This window comes from Martes martes (genome assembly GCF_963455335.1).
Source record: "Martes martes genome assembly, chromosome: 3".
NCBI lineage: Eukaryota > Metazoa > Chordata > Mammalia > Carnivora > Mustelidae > Martes > Martes martes.
This window is the reverse complement of record NC_137890.1, coordinates 9,265,875-9,285,585: the sequence shown is the minus strand read 5'-3', so window position 1 is coordinate 9,285,585 and position 19,711 is coordinate 9,265,875. Positions and strand designations below refer to the sequence as shown.

At 36.6% G+C, this 19,711-nt stretch overlaps 1 protein-coding gene across 4 annotated transcripts in view; it reads right to left on the bottom strand.

Moving 5' to 3' along the window:
• The window catches only part of FGF14 (fibroblast growth factor 14), a gene marked incomplete at both ends in the record, with an annotated part of 598,865 nt that overhangs the window by 148,825 nt on the left and 430,329 nt on the right, over positions 1–19,711 (bottom strand). The gene's annotated exons all lie outside the window — the stretch shown is intronic.

The following is a 19,711-nucleotide window of genomic DNA, read 5'->3' as shown; positions in this document are numbered from 1 at the left end:
CAGCCTGGAGCATGGAACTCACCATTTCATCTTTTTTGTAGGCTTTAAGAGCTAAGCCAAAACCAGGACACATCTTTATATTACTCTTTGTGAGGTAAACCCATGTGTTTTTTTAACATTCTGGAAGGTGGTTTGATAATTTACAATTTTGTTACTGTTAGCAACTGTCGGAGAATGAATTTGGAGAATGAAAGAATAATTCAATTTTTACAATAGAACACAAAAGCCTAAAAATAATTCCAGCTAGCAGTATTAGTAGTATAATAGCACAGCACATTCAATACACAAAAGATGTATACCTAGAAAAAATTATTGACAAAAATATCCATCTTTGTCCCAGATTTTATTAGAAATTAGAACTGAAAATAAATTTTAGTCAGTAATGTTTTAAAAAGTCAGGTCAAATCAAAAGATGGTCAAGAATTTCTTCCAACATTTTCCTCCAAACGACTTACAAAAAAATTTGGAACTTATAATTTGATCATACCTATAAATCATAAAATCCCTCTTAGTTTTTGTCAAGATACTGATTTTCTATCTTCAGGATATGGCGATTTATTTATTTTTTTTATTTTTTTAAAGATTTTATTTATTTATTTGACAGACAGAGATCACAAGTAGGCAGAGAGTCGGGCAGAGAGAGGGGGAAGCAGGCTCCCCGCTAAGCAGAAAGCCCGATGTGGGGCTCGATGCGGGGCTCGATCCCAGTACCCTGGGATCATGATCTGAGCTGAAGGCAGAGGCTTAACCCACTGAGCCACCCAGGCGCCCCAGGATATGGTGATTTAAAAAGAAGATAATATTTCCTGATTGCCAGTTTCTCTGAGAACTAGGATTCAAAATTTGGAAAGCAATTTTACCTCTGTTATAACCAACTAGCCAGTATAATATCAACTTTCATTCCATATATGAAAGCTAGATACTTTAAAAAAGAAAATAAATTTGATTAAAGGTCTTAAAAAGCTTCCCATACGAAGAACTTGAGGGGCCAAATCTAAAAGAAAAAAAAATAATGGAGGTGAGAACAGTATTATACACCATTCTTCCTCTCAAGAATTTGCTATTTCAGAAGTAGAGAGAGGAAAAAGCCTGAAAATCAGAGCAAGGCTTTTGATAGTCCACAATGCTGGAGACAAAAATTGGAGACAAAATTGAAGATTAAATTGGAGCTCCAGTGTGCCAATGAGTAGTGCCCTTGGTAAACATCCAGGATTTCAATTGGAACCCCTACAAAGCTGTTCCTTAGCCAAAAAACAAACTAGAAATAGACAAGCTAACACACACACACACACACACACACACACACACACACACCACACCCCCCCACACACACAGGAAAGCCAACTTCAATTATATTTCATATTTGAATAAATTGAGGTTTTCTGCCCCTACTCTAATTACCTACACACACAAAGAATCTCCTCTCTGAGGTAGATAAAATCATAGACAGTTTCTACAGATTTCTATCCAAAATGTTCAACACTCAAAAACTGCCAAAATTATGAAAGGAAACAAAAAAGATCCAAGAGAAAAACAGAAAGAAAACAGATGTTTTGATCTCCCAGATAAGAGTTAACAGATTTAGACTTTGATGTACTATGATTAATATGTTTAAGAAAATAGAAGACATGACGGAGATCTAAACAGAGAATTAAACTAATCAAATGGAACTTTCAAAACTGAAAAAAAAAACTATAATAGAAAAAAATCAGTAAATGAGTTTAACAGCAAATGAAGAGAGGACTAAATAACTGAAAACTAACTCAAATCAAAATATCCAAACTAAAGGGCAAATATATGAATCTAGAAAATGGAGTAAGAACATGGGAGACATAATGAAAAGTACTGACATAAATGTAATTGAAGTCCCAGAAAGACAAGTGAGAGGACAGTGAAGAAATATTTGAAATATGTGAATATAATAAAAAAAAATTCTGAAGCTGACATAAAATCTTATATCCCACATTCAGAACATGTTGCAAACCTCCTACTAGAAAAATACAAACAAAGTGACACCTAAGCACATCATGATAAAATTACTGAAATAAAAAGCAAGCTAAAATCTTATAAGCAGCCAGAAGAAAATGAGTACAGATGCCTGACAGTGGAGTTTTCAGTAGGAAATAATGGCAGCCAGAAGACAACAGGATGACATCATTAAGTGGGAGGTTGGGGGAAGCAGGTGGTGGGTATTAGGGAGGGCACGGATTGCATGGAGCACTGGGTGTGGTGAAAAAACAATGAATACTGTTACGCTGAAAAGAAATAAAAAATTAAAAAAAAAAAAGTGATGCAAAAAAATCCCTTCCAATCTAGAATTCTACACTCAGTAAAAACACCACTCAAAAACAAACTAATTAAATGTTCACTCAAACAAAACTGACAGAATTAATAACAAGTAGACCGCACTAGAATAATAACCATAATAATAATAATAATAATAATAATAATAATAATAATAAAGAGATGTTTAGGCCAGAAAACAAAGTGTTTTCTGGATGAAAAAACAAAAATGTAGGAAAAAATAAAGAGCAAGTATAAATATCTTAACAAATATTGAGTCTATAACACAATAAAAATAATTTCTTATGAGTTTTATATATACATAGAAATAAAAGCATGACAATAAGAAACAAACAGGGGTGCCTGGGTGGCTCAGTGGGTTAAAACCTCTGCCTTCAGCTAAGGTCATGTTCTCAGGGTCCTGGGATCGAGCCCCACGTCGGGATCTCTGCCCACCAGGGAGCCTGCTTCCTTTCCTCTCTCTCTCTCTCTGCCTGCCTCTCTGCCTACTTGTGATCTCTGTCAAATAAATAAATAAAATCTTAAAAAAATTTTTTTAAAAATTTTAAAAAAAGCAAAAAGCAAGACATTATGATGAAAGGGTGTATCTACCATTGAGATACAATCATTTCACATTAACCTATAAAGAAGGCAAAAACTGGCATATCTAAATGAGATACAGAAAAATCCACAACCATAATGAGAAATTTTTAACATAGCTGTCTCTGTAACTGACAAAAGTGGAGACATGCATGGAAAATCAATTTTTAAAATACAAATGTGAACTGCACAATGAATGAACTTAATGTAGTTGATGTGCATAAAATGTTACATCTGGCTACTAAAAAAATTGTGTCTTCAATCCTCATATTTAATTTTTTCTCAGATTATAGTGGATTTAAACCACAAATCAAGTGATTTATTTTTATAAAAGGATAACTAGATGATCCCTAAATATATGAAAATGAAATGAGAACTTGTAAATAATCATGAGTAAAGGAATAAATCACAGTGGGGATTAGAAAATAGTTTACTAGGGGTGTCTTGGTAGCTCAGTCAGTTAAGCATCTGACTCTCGATTTCTGCCCAGGTCTTGATATCTGGGTCATGTGTTCAAGCCCCTCATTGGGCTCCATTATGGGCATGGAGCCTGTTTAAGACTATCTCTCTTCCTTTCCCTTTGCCCCTCCCTGCTCTGCCTGCACCCACACCACTTGTGCATCACTAAATGCAAATTAAAACAGCATAGCACAATTTGTGCAATGCAGCACAATATTTACAGATAAATTTACAGTGTAAAATTAAATGTATGCTTAAAGGCCTAAAATTAATATGCTTATAATTTATACTCTCAAGAAGTTAAAAAAAAATCCAGCAAATTTAATCTAAGGGAAATAGGAGACAATAATTATTAAGAACAGCATTTAATAAAACACAAAAATAGAAAATAGAAGAAACTGAGTCAAATGTGGCTTCTTTAAAAAAGATGAATAAAACTTAATACATCTTAACAGAAGTGTTCCAGATAAAAAAAGGGAAAAGGCAAAAGGCAAAAACTATCAGTATCCCCCCCTCAAAAAGGGGAATATTGCTAAGTGATGAACAACTCCCAGAGATAACACTAGTGAGTCTCCAAACACTGTTAAGTAAAAGAAGCCAGACACAAAATGCAAATTTATATAAAGTTTTAAAAAAGGATTTCATTTATATATTCAAGGGAGAGAGAGCACAAGTAAGGGAAAGGGCAGAAGGAGTGGGAGAAGCAGACTCTCTGCTAAGCAGGGAGCCCAGTGTGGGTCTCAATAATGACCTGAGTCAAAGGCAGATGTGAAACCGACTAAACCACATAGGTGCCCCCCACTTTTTTTTTTTTAAGACAGAGAGAGAGTGAGTGGGGAGGGGGTAAGAGCAAAGGGAGAGAGAGAAAATCTTAAGCAGGCTCTACACCAAGTCCAGAACCTGATGGGGCTTGATCTCATGACCTGAGCCAAATCAAGAGTGGGATGCTTAACTGACTGAGCCACCCAGGTACCTGAAAACAAGTATATGTCATTAGCAAAATTTCTTTCTTTCTTTCTTTCTTTTTAAGATTTATCCATTTATTTTAGAGAGAGAATAAGCAAGCAGAGGAGAAGGCTAGAGGGAGAGAGAATCCTGAAGCAGACTCCCTGCTGAGTGGAGAGCCAGACATGGGCCTTGATCCCAGAACCCTGAGGTCATGACCTGAGCCAAAAACAAGAGTTGGCCACTTAACCAATTGAGCCACCCAGGTGTTTCTGTTAACAAAATTTCTGATAAATTTATATTCCTCTTTTTTTTTAAAGTGGGCTCCACACCCAATGTGGAGCCCAACACAGAGCTTGAACTCACAGTTCTGAGATCAAGACCCGAACTAAGACCTAGAGTTGGACACTGAACCAACTGACCCGCCCAGACACCCCAATAAAAGTTTTGAAATAAACAAAACTAATACATTGTGTTAGAAGTCAAGACAGTGCAAAACTTTAGGGTTTATTATTGGAAAGGGGCACTTTTCTGTTTTGATCCAAGTGGTCCTTATGCAAGTGTATTCATTTGTGAAAATGCATTAAGTTGTATGTGATGTGTGCACTTTTCAATGCACATGTTATATATCAATAAAATATCTATTTTAAAATCGGGATAGTATGAGACATACACATTATCTTCAAGCTATAGGTCATTTGATAAATCTGCTGAGTGTTCACACCAGGAATTTTTTACACCTTCAGTTATAGTCTTGCATAAGAAATACTTAGAGGATTTTCTAATCAACAAAAAAACAAACACCTTCTTAAAAAAGGAAAACTAGGGGTGTACAAAAAGAAGAATTATAGTGTTTCCCCCAAATTGGAGAGGAACACTTAATCTGTTAGGTTGTCTCTTGGATTTTATAGCCTTGAAAATTTTATGAACAATAAACATGAATAAAACCCTTTTGAAAAAAATGGAGTGGAATTGCCCATAATTAAATAGAAACATGTCAGAGAAAGAGAGTAGGTGGGAACAGATAAACTAAAGCCATAATTCTTAGCATCTCCCTCCCACTCTCCAAGGGTTGACTTCCAACCCAGATTGGGAAGAATGTTCTCAAAACTTGCAACTTGTTCCCTACTTGAAAAGAAGTTTCTCTACATGTTTTTCTTATTCATTATTAAGGAAACTTTAGGGGAGATGGTAGTTGTATCATAAGAGAGCAGCCTTCACAGTAGAAATCCAAAAATACAGGGTTATAATCCCATTATATACCCCTATAGTACAGACTATATGATCCAAGAAAATTACAAATATCCATACATTTCCATTTTTTCACTTGAAAAATAGCCAAACTATGGAAAGAGCCCAGATGTCCATCAACATATAAATGGATAAAGAAGATAGATATATATATATATATATACACATATATATATATGAATATTACTCAGCCATCAAAAAAAGAAATCTTACCATTTGAGAGGATGTGGTTAGAACTAGAGGTATTATGCTAAGTGAAATAAGTCAGTCAGAGAAGATATTTATCGTATAATTTCCCTCACATGTGGAATTTAAGAAACAAAGTAGAGGATCATAAGGGAAGGGAGAGAAAAATAAAGTGAGATGAAATGAGAGAGTGAGACAAACCATAAGAGACTCTTCACTATAGGAAACAAACTGAGAGTTGCTGGAGGGGTGAGGTTGGGGGAGGGGTTAACTGGGTGATGGGCATTAAGGAGGACACGTGATGTAATGAGCACTGGATGTTGTATGCAACTGATGAATCACTAAATACTACCCCTGAAACTAATAATACATTATATGTTAATTAATTGACTTTAAATAAAATAAAATTTAAATAAATAAATAAATAGGAAAAATAGACATCATGTCTATTTTAAAGAATTTTTGTGAGGTTCAGGATGGATGGTAAAATTTATGACGAGCTAAGGAATCTGTTCCCTTATGTTTACTTGCAAAAGTAGGAGGGTCTCAGGTTTATCAGCTCAACAACCTCTTTGGATTATTTGAAGTAACAGATTCTTAAAGAGGAGCAGACACATACAGCCACTTTTCCAAGTGAATACCTACAAAAGTACACAAGGTCCCGGCATTAAGAATTCTTGCTGACTGTACCTTCTACATTTTAAGGTTTTCTCTCACTCTCTCTCTCTCTCGATATTCTTTTTCTTTTTGTTCTTTCTCTTTGTAGCTGCTGGATGGTAAGTGCTTTAACTTAAGGTTTTCTTTGTGGAGTTCAGAGGTACTTGAATGAAAGGGGCTTATATATTTCTTAAGAATAAATCCAATACACAGGTATCAAAAATTCCTCTTTGTGCTGTATAGTTTCTTCACTGCAATTTGAAACCCCTTATCAGGTTATACAGTATCTGGCTCATCCACATTTTTCCTCATGAAACAAGATACTTGCAACCAATACTGATACGGCAACCATGAAACCAGTAGGTTTAATCAAATCATTTGGGTGTAATGCAGTCTTTAAATGGAATCACCTTGGATACAAGTGCTAATAACCACAAATTACCAACTCCCTGAAGCAGAAAGGAATCTTCTTGACTTATAATTATTTTCTTTACTAGGAAAATAACTATTTGCTGAGATATTTATGAAAGGATGTTTTCCCTCTTCCAAACCCTGTCATGGTGTTTGAGACTCTGAAGCTTCACTGGCTGGTCACCCATCAGAAACACATCAGTCTGGCCAACTTTCAGTACTTTTGATACAAATCCAAGAGCTTTAGTTCTATGTTTGATTAATTCAACTTCTTAAAATTGAGAAGCTCACTTATTTAGTGCTTCTCCTTCTCTTCCAAAGAAAGCTGGTTGCTGCTGTCAATTCCAACTGGTTAATATCTGATGGTTTTATTTTTCTTGTCCATCCAATGCTGCCAATCTAGATTATTTTCAGGTTTCTGTTTGATTTCCTTTTATCATTCTCCTTAAATGCATTCTAGTTGCCATTTGGGGGATGGGATGCTGTTCTTTAGCAATATGTTCAGTATTACTTAACAGAACTTAAAAATGCAGATGAAATTCCTATGAACACCTTGACATTCATTTATGTTGCAGATCATGGTTGGGGGATGATGACTATGGGGTGTGTGTATTTGTGTGTATGTGTGTATAGTCATTTATTTTATATTATGCCCTTCTTTCTGGATGGGTTTGTCACTGTTTCTATATTTCCTCATTGAAGTTTTAATCCCTGAAAATGAGTTTTAGCTTAGTTGCTAGTATAACTGTGTTTTATGTATCAAAGCTGTAAAAAAAAATCTGTGTAGATGCCAACCGCAGAAGAATTTAATGAGGTTTGTCAAGGTAAAACAAATAAAGGTATTTGAAAGAATTGAATTCTAGAAGTTACCGAGAGGCATTAAACTGACTTTTACTAGAGTCTTGAGCAGGCTTCTTTTTTATTTTCTTTCTTAATATTCACATCTGTGAATCTAGGAGAATGGTAGCTTTTATCTGCCTAAAGGCAGAGTGCGGTAACAGTAGGGGTGGGGTTGGAGGGCTGAGCACACCAATTTTTAAAATATATATAAATTTGGAATTGAACACACTTAGTCTCTGCTTTTATGCTTCATGTTGTGTCTCCATCGCACAGCATTCTTCAAGCTGACCTTATTTACACACGTATACAACATACTTTCTCACTCACAAGCACACACACAGTGGGAGAGAGCAAAGCACTCTTAGCTGCAATTTCCTCAAACTTAACAGATAAGACTGTAGTTGTTTGGATTGTCAATCATAAGAAGTAGAATAAATATAGTATACAGGGATAATTAGCCAACAGTTTTCAGGCTGTATTTGGTAAACAGCCAACAGGAAGTATGGGACCAAAGTAAGTTAGAAAGGCACACAGGCTGGGAAGCATCAGGGCATGGGATTCTGGGCCAGGGGAATAGGGCAACAGACGCTGAAAACAGACCATTGAGCAGACGATTCTGCTCTTCAGAGGGTCTTTTAATGTAGGCACAAACTGTGCAAAGAAACCTATCTCTAGCTTGATTTTCTAAGGCTGAGCCCATGTGGGCTTCCAAACAACTGAGCAAAGGAATTTAAAGTTAAATGATGTCTTCCAGATCATCTTGTTCAAGCTGCTCCTTGTGTGGAGGTCTCCACATAGTCACACTCTAGTCTGAGTTGTTCAGCGGGTAGAAGGCAGATTCTGGTGTCAGAGCATATGCTCTCTCCATTTCCCCAGGACTCCACAGAGTTGGTGTGCGGGAACAGCTGGGCTGTATAGGAGTAGCCATCAATAACAGTGATGGAAATGCAGAGATGCAGTGCAGGTGAGATTTGGGGTATTTCCTTGCATTCACTTTTTAAGGAAAAAAAAAATCAATGAGCCTGCCTCAGAAGACAACAGTGGGCGTTGTGGAGGGGACAGAAATAAGGAACAGTGGTATGAAACCAGCCAACAATGATAACATTTGTTAACATTAAACAGCTGCAATGTCATAAAGTGCTATGTTTTTTTTTTAAAGTGAATAAATAGGAATATTTATGTTATAAACTAATGAACTTAGGAAGCTGGTGCTGAGATAATCTTTGGTTCTACTGTCATGGAGTGAAAAAAAAAACCCACGCAGAAATGAAAAGTCTGCCTTTTGGCTGATTTATTGGTGTAGAAATTGCAAAAAAAAAAAAAAAAAAGTGCTCAACATCATACTATGAGTCTGTTTCACTTGATCACACAACAATAAACCATCCGGAAAGTAAAATGAAAATAGTCATGGGACCATTTGGATACCAGAGACATTTCTTTTTTTTTTTTTTTTTTTTAAAGATTTTGTTTATTTATTCAACAGAGAGAGATCACAAGTAGGCAGAGAGGCAGGCAGAGAGAGAGAGAGGAGGAAGCAGGCTCCCCACCAAGAACAGAGCCCTATGCGGGGCTCGATCCCAGGACCCTGGGATCATGACCTGAGCGAAGGCAGAGGCTTTAACCCTCTGAGCCACTCAGGCGCCCCCAGAGATATTTCTAATGATTAACAATTGTGTTAGCTCAGCAGCAGTAGCAGAGGAAGAGGACAGTTTTGCTCATTAATTCCATATTCTCCAAACTTCAGCAACTTGTATTATTTTCATAATTTTCCAAAATGCAAAGGCCTGGGGATAAAGAATACCAAAGTTGACAGACATATAATCCTCCAAGCTTTCCAGGAAAACATCAACATTGCCACACCATCTGGGATGGCTCATTCCAGAAAGAAAGTCTAAGAGACGATGGAATGAACATGTCTGAGTTCTGACCCGGTGTCCCAAGCATCAGACAGAAATGGGAAAGTGGAGGCAGAGCGAGAAGCACATTTCTACGTAGGGTGGTTATTGAGTGTGCAACACCTCTAGCCACAGCAGCTGTCAGAGCAACATGTTGTGTCATATGGACCCTGTAAGGGTGAACAGAGGCAAATCCTGTGGTTGAAGTTCTGGCCCATCCGAAGGATAATCTAGGAAGACACTGGGATATAATGGTGAATACTATTATTATCTAAGATCCACTTCTATCAGTAAGACCTGGACTGCATTGAAATACTACATCTGCCAAGTACAAGTCTCTAGAAAAATTACTTCATTTCCTCTCATCCATGAAAATGAAAATAATGTCACCTATTTCCCATGGTTGGGAGAAGTAAGAGATGTGGCATATAATGCTTCTAATCCTAGCAGGTGCGGTAAAGACATTTGATTACTTTCCCTGCTTTTTCCTTTAATTTGTCAGGCATGAAGCCAAGACAAATACTTCTGTCTTGTGTAGACTTGTCCAATTTCCTCATCCCTCCATTCAAGTCAGAGCCTGGCCCCAGCGAGGAGAGAGACAGCAGATGCAATCTTCTCTGCACCAGGGTTGGCCTCAGCATGAAATTCTCTTCATGAAAACAGCAGCCATCTCGTTTGCTGGAATAAGGATGAGGTAATTATTGAACAATCTTAGCCACTGAAATGATTAAGGGGCTAGTGGCATTTACTTATGCAGAAAGATTAATAGAGTTAAACAATTGTAAGTTGGCCAAATGGTGAGGAGGATAAAAAGCCATGAACAAATATTTAAAGGGCATGATGAAACCAAGGCTAGGCAAGAATTATTTACATAAATTTAAAGAGAGAAAATGAGGCATGTGGAGAAATAAAAAGACATCAAGCCATGAGATTCTGACTCTTTTAAAGACCTTTACAAAGGGAAAAAATTGTTGGATTCTGAAGAAAATGAACAATTGCCCATCAAACATTCAGGTGTGTCCTGAAAAAAGACACTATATTCATGTCACAGCTACCGAACTCATTGGTTACATATTGCCCAGATAACCTAATAAGAAGAGACGATAGAACACTGTCTATGAATTTATTCCTAACTCTAACTGCCAGTACTTCGCCATGTCTCATATCTCAAAAGCCATTTGTCATTCCAACAGGAGATAAAACACACACACACACACACACACACACACACACACACACACAAATGTGGGTGCCTGGGTGGCTCAGTGGGTTAAGCCTCTGCCTTTGGCTCAGGTCATGATCTCAGGATCCTGGGATCAAGGCTGGCATCTGGTTGTCTGCTCACCAGGGAGCCTGCTTCTCCCTCTCTCTCTGCCTGTCTCTCTGCCTACTTATGATCTCTCTCTCTGTCAAGTAAATAAATAAAATCTTAAAAAAAAAACCACAAATGTAAAAAAGTTACCTTAATTTGTCACCAGATCTCATAACTGTGTATCCACATGTAATAGGTAGATACATAAGAGAACCCATCAGCATTACTTAAAACCGAATATATCAGTGAAAACATTTCATATACAGAAAATAAATTGTCAAATTGCTCCCTCTTATAACTATTTCTTTATGTATAATGCTTGAATCTGAGTGATGTTTATTGTTAAGCAAATTAACCAAATATTTTAATTTGCCTATTAAAACAGGCTATGTTAGTAATTAAAGAGTTTGTAAATCAGCAATTACTTAGTACAAATCTATTATATTTGTACAGACAAAAAATTAAAAGGCTAATTCTTAGAAAGACCATTCAAATTCTGTTTCATGAAGATAAGTTGTTTAGGCCCAATACAAATATATGTGATGAAAATAATATTCTTCCCAAGTGAGGAAACATCAAACACTGCCTTCTAATGGTACCTGAGTACCAACTGAGTACTAATGGTGTTTGGCAGCACTTCATGTTGTTTGATGGCCATAGTTAATGTAGTAACAATTAATCCAGGTACATCATAACTATGAAAAGATAATCACCATGAATGGTTTTGATGGAGTAAATGATACGTCAAAAGTATTTTGATGTTAACTTTACTTATAGTGTAGTAAAAACTACAAGTTTATTATGAAAAGTTGAATTCTGAAGACTGTACAAATAGGATTAAGGGTTAAAGGGTTAAATCCTTGGGTCTGACCACTTGCAGATCATTGACAAGAGCACCTTACTGGTGGGAGCAAAAGTGTGATTTAGAAAGCATTCAAGACAGAACAGGAGGAGGAAAATTGGAGATCTATTTTTCAAGGAGTTTTGCCGACAAAAGACAATCGGTCTAGTAGCTAGAGAAGAATGCACCATCATGAGAAGATTACTTTTTAAGATGGGGTAAATCACAGCATATTTATATTTTGATGAGAATAAGTTGGCAGGATCTGAATATTATATGATGCAGAAGAGAGAGGCAACTTATTGGATTGATATCCCTGAGTAGGAGAAAGGATTTATCCCTCAACTGGAAGTGGTCTTAACCTTAAATAGAAGCACTAAGAGTTCATCCCCAAGTTCAGGAAGAAAAAGAGGGGTAAATGGATAGATACGCAGATCAGCTTGGAAAAGCCAGTAGTGGAGTATGTGAAAATTTATTTTTTGTTATTTCTATTTTCTCAGAGAAAGAGATGTAAGAACATAGTTGACTATGGGCTGGAGGGAGGAGGTATAAGAGGTTTAAAGAGAAAGAAGGTAAGAAAATGATCTAGTTGAATAGAAATAGATTTTTTTAATGTATTAGGGACCCACTTGATGTAACTACTATAAATTTAAAGTAGGAACAACCCATGTGTGTGTATGTTTTTTCTTCAGCCGAAACCAGCTGTGTATGTGCAGGCACAAAATAGGTTGACAGTTGGATTACCCAGTTAGTTTTATCATGTAAGTAAGGTGAACAAGAAAAAAAGGCAGATAGTATAAGTCAATAAAATATCCAAATAACATATAACTAGACTTCAAAGATTATCTCAAAGTTAAATATTCATCTGTGGGCAATTTTTATAAAGTGCCTAGTACAATTTTCACATGACTTTGACTTGACTACATTATGTTCTTCTGGTATCAGTATTAAGAACAAGATCTAAGAATTCATTAGACAAGAACTCGAAACCAATGTGTTAATTCAAAAGAGCATACGACATACAGTATCTAGTTTTCTAACAATCTGTAAATTTCATGATGAATTTGTGACTGTAACTTTTTTTAAAAGTGGTTTGCTTCAGTTTATCATGTACAATAAGGCCAATAAAGAATGTAACCAATAAAGCATCTTGTTAGAAATGAGAAACGTCTAAAACACATAATCTAGGAAAATTAATAAAAGACTTAACATAAAATTCATTACATGCCGGTGAAAGCACTCCAAACTAATCCTTTTCAGAGTTTCAGGTCAATGTTGCAATTCATCAAGTGACAATGAGTGTCACGTCCAGACACTCAATAGAAAATCAAAGATACATACCTACTTGAAAAATGGTTTGGTAAAATACAGCACTTTTTTTTGCCTCTTTTGCCAAAGCCCACAAATAAGTCCCTACTTCCAGGCAAGCCTTCTCACACCTTCAATTTTAAAAAGTTAATAATACACTATTGCATATATCCAACCACTTATTAATGAAGAGTTCACAATGTCTTGTAGAACTGGAAGTGTTAAATAGTGGGGAGAATAGTGGGTTTGACTATAAACAGCAGATTTGTTTATGAATTCTGCTGGTGTTACTTGCTCAGGTGTAAGTCTTTTGGCAAAATGCAAACTCGTTGAGCCTCAGTTTCCTTTGCTGTGAAATGCTGATGTGTCTCAACTAATTGAGACAATGCAATAAAGTATGTGATAATCGAGAATTGGCATTTAAGAACAGGGACACTGGTGTCAGCCTGGCAACTTGGGTTTCAATCTCAGCCCCACTCTTTAAAGATATATAAACTTGGCCAGTTAACCAATTTATTAACTTGTTTCAGATTCCTCACTTATAAAATGGATGGGTAGATAATATTAGTGTATCATCCATTAATGGATAATTTAGTGTAACAGTGGATAGATAATGTAATGTGCCTACCATACAGATTTGTTGTGACGATGAACTGTTACTTTATGGTACAGTGCCTGACACAAGGTGCCATGTAGGCAGCTGATAAACAATTTAAGTCCAGTCAATTATGGCCACTGCTATGTGCACACTGATTTCAATGGTCACTCTATGTCACATGTAAATCCTAAGAAATACACAACTTTTCATTCATTCAGCAAATGCTTGTGCAGTGTTTGTTATATGCCACGCACTGGTGAGACACTGACTTTTAAGTGGCCGTGCCCCATTATACATAACGTATGACCCTGTCATACCATAAGGGTCCCTATCAAACCTGATAGCCAAGAATTTTGAAAGCATAGGGTGTAACACATACTCCACACATACACACACACATATATTTCACACAATACAGCTTTATGAAGAGTCTTTCCCCTGAATGACAACATAGTAGCTGTCATAAAAAGGTTTTTTAAAAAGGTGTCTAGATTCCTACTACCACTCCCTACTGCTTTCCTCCCAATAAACAGTAAATGGTAACATATTCATGTAATCTGAGTTTCTTAAAATGAACATTGTAATCTTTACAGGTCACATTACTAAATCAGCTGTTTCGTAGTCATGCCAACACAGTCTGATTGACTTTAAATTGCATCAACCTTGTTAAAATTGTCTTATATGTTTGAGTTTCCATTATGATTTTTTTGTGTGTTTTTGGCCTTTGAGTGCTAATGACAATATTTAAAACATGATATACAAATGTATATTGCTGACATGTCATAGTCTGTTTTGGCTAAATTTCTTATCACTGGGGAAGAAATTAATATAAAGTATACCTAGAAAGAAACCTAGATTCCCAAAAGTAAATAGATAAATTAGATTGAAAAATATGTCACCCTACTTTTCCTTTGAATTTCTGCCATTATTTTTAAGTTAAGGACATCAAATATAAAAGACATCATTTTACATCAACAAGAAGGGAGGGGAGGACATGAAAACAATTTTCTCATAGTAACATTATATAGAATAGCACTGTTAACAGAAGGACAGAATTTGGGGGCTAAATGTAGAAGAACTACATGAATAATTTGAAATGTAAAGTGAACCCTGTAACTGATAATGGTAATCTGGTGGGGGATTTGGAGTCAAATGGTGTTTCTGAAATCTTGTATTATGAACTGTCAAAGGATTTCTTCACCACCAAACAGTGTTATTTTCTCAATACATGTAAACTCAACCTATGAACCTAACTCAACCCAAAGCAAATCATCCTACTCAACCTTATGTCTTACCTAAACTACTATGCTATCTTACACTTTGCTCGCTGTACCACTTCTTGGTTTATTGCACCACTGTGGCATCAACCATTTCAGAAGCCTAGAGCAAATGTAGACTATTGAAATCATAACAATTAAGGCCCAGAAAAAAATGCATAAACAAGCAAGGGTCAAGTTCTTAAAAAATCTCTAACGTTGTTTTGTTTAGCAATTCAGTAAAGCGCCCATAAGAGCTCTTACTTAGGAACACTGCATTTGGTAAAACATGCTCGTTGAAAAATTAGACATTTCAACTGAAAAACTGATTTTTGTCTTATGTTTATACAACTAACAAATAATAAAATACTGATCATCAACAAGTTAGCAACAAGTATTATCAAAAGATGAGTAGGAAGACTCCCATATACTTGGCCTTAGATAACTAAAGAAAAGAAAAGAAATGAAAATACACTTTCTAAAGAGAAGAAGGATGATACTTAGGGGGAAAAATATTCCCTTGTTTATATTGACCTAAACCACCAATATAAGCAGGTGGGCTGTGTTTCCACATGGCTTTGAAGCAGTAGCACAAAGGATGGTGGTCTTTTGATGTCTTTTTGCTGCTGATTATTTCCTGAAAAGGTGGACCCACCTTTCTTTACATAATACCTTGTAAGAAGGAAGACCACTTTTCCTAGGATAACTGATGGGTTTCACTATCACACTGGAGCAAAGCAGTTTTGTTGATAGAAGCATACACATATTTCTGCTTTTTATATTACACAATAACAAGAAAACAAATTTTAAGTAACTCATTTTTCTTTCCTTGTTTCTTATGACTCCTGTAATTTATTTTAGGTAAAATGCACTAGTAAGAAACCCACACAACTACTGATTTAAACATACATGACACATGATACTGTAGGTTCCTATGATAGTAGTGGAAAAAAAAGTAGATTTCAAGAAACAATTGCATTAGTCACACTAAAAATTTTGAAAGGTTATTGTCTTACAAGCAATAAAGGTTCTTGTTTTGGTTTAAAAATTAATAATGAAAATGTAACACTTTTAGGATAAAATGTTAATTATACATCATTGCTTGTAGTTTCTGTTTTAGTTTTTCAGTTTTTACAAGAAAAGGTGAAGATTTCAAATAAAAATGTTTGCAAATTGTTGGTTTCCTTGTTCCCTTTTTTTCTTTAGCTAAATTAACAGGTATCCTAAATATCTATTTTGATGAATTAGTTAAGCCTTAAAGTGAAGTTGGTTATATATAATCACCCTCTAGTCCTTTAAAAAAGGGATGAGGTATATATATACACTTCATCCTATATATACACACACACACATACACACACACACATGCATATATATATGTGTGGAGAGAAAAATACATAAAAACTTGAAAAGTATATATACTTCTAAAATGATCTATTTAGAGTACTGTGGTTCAAGGACACTCCTTTAGCTTTGGACCTATGGACCATCCCTATTTCACTTCAACTCAAAGGCAGTGCCAAGTACTCAGGACATGGCAGACACTGTCAAGATTTGAGAGTCTATGAAAGTGCAGAAAACAGACTTTCCTCTTAATGACAATTAATCACATCTTGGGATGGGGCACAATTAATTATTATCAGGCATAAACGATGATAGTGAGGTATAGAATGCCACAGGAGAACTATTCTTACTTCTCTGCAATTAGGGAAGACTTCCTAGGGGCAATGGTATTTTCTCCAAGCTTTAAGAAATGGAGATAATTTCAACAGGTGAACAGAAGACAGAAGATACCATACAGAGTAAAGGACAAACAAAAGAAGAGGGATTTGAAAGCATATGGTTAATTTTAGGAACTTTGAATGGTGTTTGGAGTCTTTGGAGGTAGGAAAGGTAGAGAGAGGTGAATCTGGAAAGGCGGGATAGTCATGGTGCCCACACAATCTCTAAAAGCCATTTTGTAGATTCCTGTCCTTTACAAGAGGACAAAATGGTACAACCGGTACCTCACTGGTGCAAAAACCAACCTTCTATGAGGGTAGGAGCTGGTCAGAGTGGGGGATAGGGCTCCAACTAAAAGCACAAAAGTAAATATAAGTCATACTCTTTACATTAAATAAATTACTAATTAAGGAAGCATTAAAAAGGAAAAACACCCCACATTTAAGAAATGTCTATTACTCTTCCCCTAAATGTGGAGCTATTCTTTGTTCTGTTTTCTGTTGGTCGACACGTCACGTGCATTTGAATTCACCTGTCAAAATGTAAACTTCAGCTAAATGGACTATGATACAAGATGACAGTGTACTGGATTTCTCTATCTCCTTCACTTCTCTCAACAGGTTAAGATTTTTCCCAACTCATGGGCTTTCGCTGTCCTTCTCAGATGTCGGCTCTCAGCCTGGACTTCTCAGCATGGCCCTCCCTGCACACTTGATCTAATTAGGTTTCTCTTCCACCACCCTTGCCCCTGCAGCCTTCACCTCAGTCTTCTTTGTTCCTTATAGGACTTTAAGTTTCTTATTTTGTTCCTTTCCGTATGCAATGAATTTTACCCCACATTTGCAATCTCCATGATGGAAGGGACTTTATTTGTTCTATTCGCTGCTCTACACGTAACACCTGGAACAGTGCCTGACAGAGTAGGAAGAGTCAATAACTCTTTGTCAAATTAGTGACATTCAAATGTGAAGATACATAAAATTGCCATACCTAAAAGTTGTATCTTTAAATTAACAAATCAGATTTTTTAAATTTCCTGAAGGCAGTTCCTATGCAAAAACTGGGTTTGGAGGTAAAAAATAACTATGCTTAAAAATATTTCCTTAAAGAGAATTTAAATAAATAGTGAAATAATTATATTTCATTCATTCAAATAAATATATATGTAATATAAAATCATATAGATATCACTTTACAACTTACATAATATAAGGTTTTAACACTTATTTTGCTTAAATTAGTAATAATAAATTGATGTCTGATGCTCCAGAGATGTATCTATCTTTTTCTTCACAAAAGAATATATTTCTTTATATATGAGAAGTATAAGGAGGATTAAAAGGAAATTTCCTTCTAGCCTATTACCTCTTTGGGAAATAAGGGAGCAGAAGTGACCTCAAATATATTTTTCTTACAGATCATTGATGCATGCGTATCATTTTGAACTCATGAATACCAAGAGAGCAGTCAGGGTTGAAAATGGTGTAACAGACTATTAGGAAGCTCACTCAGATATCTTCCCATATCTGGGGGGGAAAAGTTATTTCCCCATCTTAAAATACAGAAGTGTAAAGCACACCTTCCTTCATTATGCAATATGAAAAAACACTTATTGTCCATATTGACAAAATAATCTACTGGTTGTATACTTAAAGAAGGCACACAGTAAGTATTAATCATTGTTTATATTAGAGTAATCTTATCTAGAAGAGAACAGGTTTATTTACTTCAAGTAGATGGCAAATTTGGAGCTCTACCTGGTGAAAACTGTGTTTTAAAAAAGAATCTGATTTTAAAAAGGGGGAGAAGCAAACACTCTAAGATAACCGGACACTCCGTGGATCAACAATGTTTCAAACAACTGAGTTGCTCTTGAAATACAAAGGTTTGTGGTTTGCTGGATAAGGCTCTAGGCTAAAGTGGTAAATTAAAACCCATTTTTCTTAATAGCTCCTATGCTCATCTGAAAATATTGTCCTCAAATACTTCATCAAGAGGTATTATATTTATGCCATTAGATATTATATTTCTATAATCTTATCTTCCTTTGAACTGCCACTCTAATTTTCTTCAATGTTTGCCTTTTAAGTTTGATTCTAAGAGCAAATAATTTCCAATTTCTAATGTGCCAAGAAGCTATTGTCCTTTAAAAAACTATTTAGCTACAGCCTTAAAAAAAAAAAAAACAAAAAAAACAAATAAGCATTAAAACTTCTGGTCATAAATCCGTAAACGTGTAGAACACACACACTCAGATACACATGAATAGCGTATGCTTGTCTTCCCTGTCTTTGCAACAACAGGGTATTTTAAACAAATACAGCTGGGCACCAAGAATATAATGTGCTGGGCAAACATATACTCCTATTAATGTAAATATATTCTTCGATGTTTCCTGCCAAGCCCACTTAGTTATGAAAAGCAAGCAATCCCCGTTTCTCCCACAGAACACCCCACATGGTCTCAAAACAATCGCCCTTAGCAACTGGCAGTGGAAGCAAGCCGAGATGGACAACAGCAGTGGGGTTCCCGCTCCGAAGGTGCCTTCTCAGACCCTGACATTTAAGGCAGCAAAAGCAGGTCACGCTGGGCACTCGGTGTTTCGGAAAAAATACGTATAGTGAGGCAACTATTCTAGTCATCTGCTTGTAGTAACTGCTCGTTTTGCCTCATGTAATTCGCGAGTCCTTGAATTTAAACTGGCATATTAGGGATGCGCCCCTCGCCCAACCCTCCATTCGGACTCATTCTTCCCTCCTCTGGGCCCCTCTCCGCATCCCAAGATTGTGACCTCGGGCTTCAGCGCGCTCAGAGCCGCCCGCGGAGCAGCGCACTGGGGCATCTCAGCGGACCTGGCCCTTAGTTCCCACACACCCTGCACTGCTCTGCCACCGGCCCCTGCGGAGGGCGCGCGGGGGTGGGGTGGGCATCACCACCTTCACCAAGGTCTGGAAGCCAAAGAGGGTTCCAGGGGGCCGGGGAGGCCAGGTGAGGCCAGACACACAGACATTCCTGACCCCTCCAGTCAGACTGGAAGCAGCCACCCCAACCCCGAGGTGTTGCGGAGACCTTCCTCCCGCGTTCTGGAGTCCGATGTTACCCCCCGGGGGATGCCGAGCCCCCCAGGTAGAAAGACACGTTCCCTGG